General features: G+C 42.0%; 1 long non-coding RNA gene across 2 annotated transcripts in view; it reads left to right on the top strand.

Annotated features, from left to right (window-relative positions):
- Positions 1-919: 919 nt before the first annotated feature.
- LOC103131094 (uncharacterized) overlaps positions 920-3586 on the top strand; it is a 4878-nt gene continuing 2211 nt past the window's right edge. The window contains exons 1-2 of one of the 2 annotated variants that reach the window (XR_001660487.1): positions 920-1045; positions 1174-1424. This is a non-coding gene — a long non-coding RNA (uncharacterized LOC103131094). Of the gene's footprint in view, positions 1046-1173; positions 1700-3586 lie in introns of both variants that reach the window. The other variant, XR_001660486.1, reaches the window with a different exon arrangement.

The raw sequence follows: 3586 nt of genomic DNA, 5'->3' as shown, positions 1-3586 counted from the left end.
TAATTATTTTATCAATTTTATTGTGACTTTTTTGATTATAACAATTATAACAATCATTCATGTTATAACTGCATGGGGACTTTGTTTGTTGTGACTTAATCTCATAAACTTAACCTGGTTTTAATTAAGCTCTGTATGACAAAGAAACTTTGATATTGTGAGGTTGTTATAATTTTTTTTATCTTTAACATATGTTTGCAGTCTAAGCAAATTAAGATGAAAGAGGAAGCCAGAGAGATCAGGTGTTAGAAAACCTAAAGACTTTCCTGTCTCAGAAGAAGCTGTGACTCCACCACACCTGAATCAAAGGAATGGCTGGTTAGGAGGTCTGTTCAGAGCTGCTCCTGGTCTGTTGGAGTAAAGATGCATCTAAAAGTTGCAGGACGGTAGCTCTCGAGGACTGGACATGAGCACCCTTGGTTTATTATTTTTGTTAGCAGCTAAAGGTAGCCAAGCAGGTGTAGCACGGGGTGTCGGGTGGTTAAACGAACATTAAAACTGTCAGAAGAATTTGAAGGCCATTTCAGTTAACATTATTTAGCTGCAGAGTCGTTTCTTGAAGTTTTTGGCTTTAGACAGCATAATATGCGATCAAAGCTAAGCCAAAATGTTTTTGTCTCTATACATACAATAAATAATGACATATTGGCTGCCCCTTTTTTCTTCATTAGTACATGTTGGTGACTGAAGTCTGTTATGATGACTTCAACACATTTCTTCTGATAGGTTGGCAGAAGAAATGCTGTTCAGAATGTTTCTATAAGCTGACCAATTTTTTATAATGCCTAATGTCTGAATTGTGTTCATGGTAATTATTTTGGACATTTTTATGCTTTATGTCAGTGTTTCTCAACTCCGGTCCTCACACCCCCCCTGCTCTGCATGTTTTAGATGTGCCTCTATTCCAGAACAGCTGATTCAAATGGTTGTATGACCATCAAGTACTGCAGAAACCTGTTAATCACCCAGAGATACAATTCAGGTGTGTGGCAGAATCCAAAACGGCTAATGCCAAGCTTTGCACCATGTTGTCAGATATGTTCAGGTATGTTGTTATTCTAATGATCATACGTCTTTGTAGAAGCACTTTCTCATTGGCTTTGTTTGCTTTCTGAATGTAGCTGTGCTGCTAAATATATTTAATAATTTTTATTATTTGTCGTCTTGTCAAAGGTGGAAGCCAGTGTTGAAGCCTTCCTCATTGCTGTGGAACCAGGACAGCCCTTCCTCCTGCATGTTTGTGAAAACAAGAGCAGCACCAAAGACACTTCACCATCAAGGATCACAAGACCATCCATGGCTGCTTTTGAAGAACTTTTAAAGTACATTTCACCTTCAATGCAAAGTACCATGAATTCCTCTACAACTTTAGTACATTAATCCAGCCTACAGTTTTCAACATTGATGGGACTTTTGCATGACAAGTGAGGAGATTATTACCCTTGCTTTTATTTTACCTGGCAGAGTGGACAGTCTTTATTATGATCATTTAAATGCATACTGTATCAATAAGCGGATTTGTTTTATGCTCTTCCAATTAAGGACTTGGTTTATTACAGTCTGTGACAGGGTTCTCTTATGCTTGGACAAACAAAAAATGACTGCCCAAGGCCAGAGATCACTTTAGTGAAATTTATTCAGTTCTTCAAGTGAGCAAAAAGGTGGCAGGTGAAGAAGACAAAACAACAGTACCTTCAAGGTAAGAGTCATCACCTTCGCTGTGATCTGGCAGGAGTCTAGCCACAGACTGCCTCCCTGTGGCACAGAGCCCTGCTTTCACAGCCACAGGCTCCGCCCACAGAAAGACCAACCGAGCAAACAAAACAATTACTTCTAATCCAAATAAACTCTTAAAGGGTACAAAATTATAATAATAAAATAAACTTGTAATCAAGAATACAATAATCAATTTAATAGAGAACACTCAGAATGCTCCGATGACGTCATTACGTCATCACATGACTCCTGGTGCGCCACAACTGGAAATAACCCTGCTTGAAAACAAAAACTGGGAAAATGTTTGGAAGTGAAAACAGGTTAGGATGGATGCAAACTGAAGCAGGAACACCGCATGTGCACCACGATGAACTGCATCAGTTTAACCTGTAACAAAAGTAAGTTAGCGATTGTGTGCGCATGTTGACACAGACTCATAATTAAGTCCCGGCTCCTCCGTCACACCACCCCTCTCCTCTCCAAGGTTGGCGAAATTCAGCAACCTAGAAAGAAAGTCTGCCACTCCTATGACAGATTGTAAACTTGTAAGGTTGCAAGGACAAATACCACCTAGTTAGACGATGATTACTGTCCTTCATGGTGTTGATCCAGGTCAGGGCACGATGATCTGTCTCCAAATCAAATTCTCTGCCCAGCAGATAGTACTTGAGACTTTCCAGAGCCCATTTAATGGCCAGGCCTTCTTTTTCCACCACAGAATACCTCACCTCTCGAGGTAACAGCTTGCAGCTCATGTAGAGTATGGGTTGCTCCTCCCCAGGATCTCCTTGAGCCAGGACAGCTCCTAGGCCGACTGTGGATGCATCTACCTGGACCAGGAATCTCCTACTGAAATCAGGACTTCAGAGGACAGGAGATGAGCATAAGTGAGCTTTCAGAGTGTTAAAAGAAGCTTCACACTCCTTGGTCCACGCCACAGGATTCTTCTGGTCTTTAGCTGTCAAACTGTGAGTGGAGAAGCAAGTGTAGCAAAATGAGGCACAAACCTTCGATACCAGCCAGCTAGTCCCAGGAATGACCGCACTTCCTTCTTGGTTCGGGGACGAGGGCATTTTTGGATCGCTTCAACTTTATCCATCTGTGGTCGCACCTCTCCTCTCCCCAGCTGGTAACCCAGGTATCTGGTCTCCTGTTTGTGCCCAAACACACTTTGAAATGTTAAGTGTCAACCCTGCTCCTCTAATCTTTTCCAACACTCTTGCTAGATGTGAGACATGCTCCTCCCAGCTATTGCTGTAAATGATTACATCATCTAGATAAGCAGCACTATAGTCTTCACTTCCTCGCAGTACTTTGTCCATTAACCGCTGGAGCACCATGCAGGCCGAATGGCATCACAGTAAACTGGAAAAGACCAGACGGGGTATGAAATGCTGTGTACTGTCTGCTTGAAGGCTTCAATGGGACCTGCCAGTACCCTTTACACAGGTCAAGGGTGGTAATGAACTTGGCTTTTCCAATCCTTTCCAGCAGCTCATCCACCCTGGGCATGGGATAGGCATCAAACTCTGAAACTGCATTAAGCTTTCTGAAATCAATGCAAATCCGCAGTGAGCCATCTTTCTTACACACGATGACTACTGGGCTGCACCACTCAGAGTTTGAAGGTTTAATAATACCTGATGTTAGCATGGTCTCAACTTCATCTCGCAGCTGCCCCACCAACTGTTGTGGAACTCTGTACGGGCGTTGACGAATTGGCTGCTTCTCTTTCAGTCGAATTGCATGCTCAGAGTTGTCCGGCCTGGATTAGGAGAAAGACCAACCGAGCAAACAAAACAATTACTTCTAATCCAAATAAACTCTTAAAGGGTACAAAATTATAATAATAAAATAAACTTGTAATCAA

The sequence above is a fragment of the Poecilia formosa genome, unplaced genomic scaffold, assembly GCF_000485575.1.
Source record: "Poecilia formosa unplaced genomic scaffold, Poecilia_formosa-5.1.2 Scaffold717, whole genome shotgun sequence".
NCBI lineage: Eukaryota > Metazoa > Chordata > Actinopteri > Cyprinodontiformes > Poeciliidae > Poecilia > Poecilia formosa.
This window is presented reverse-complemented; position numbering and strand designations above follow the sequence as displayed.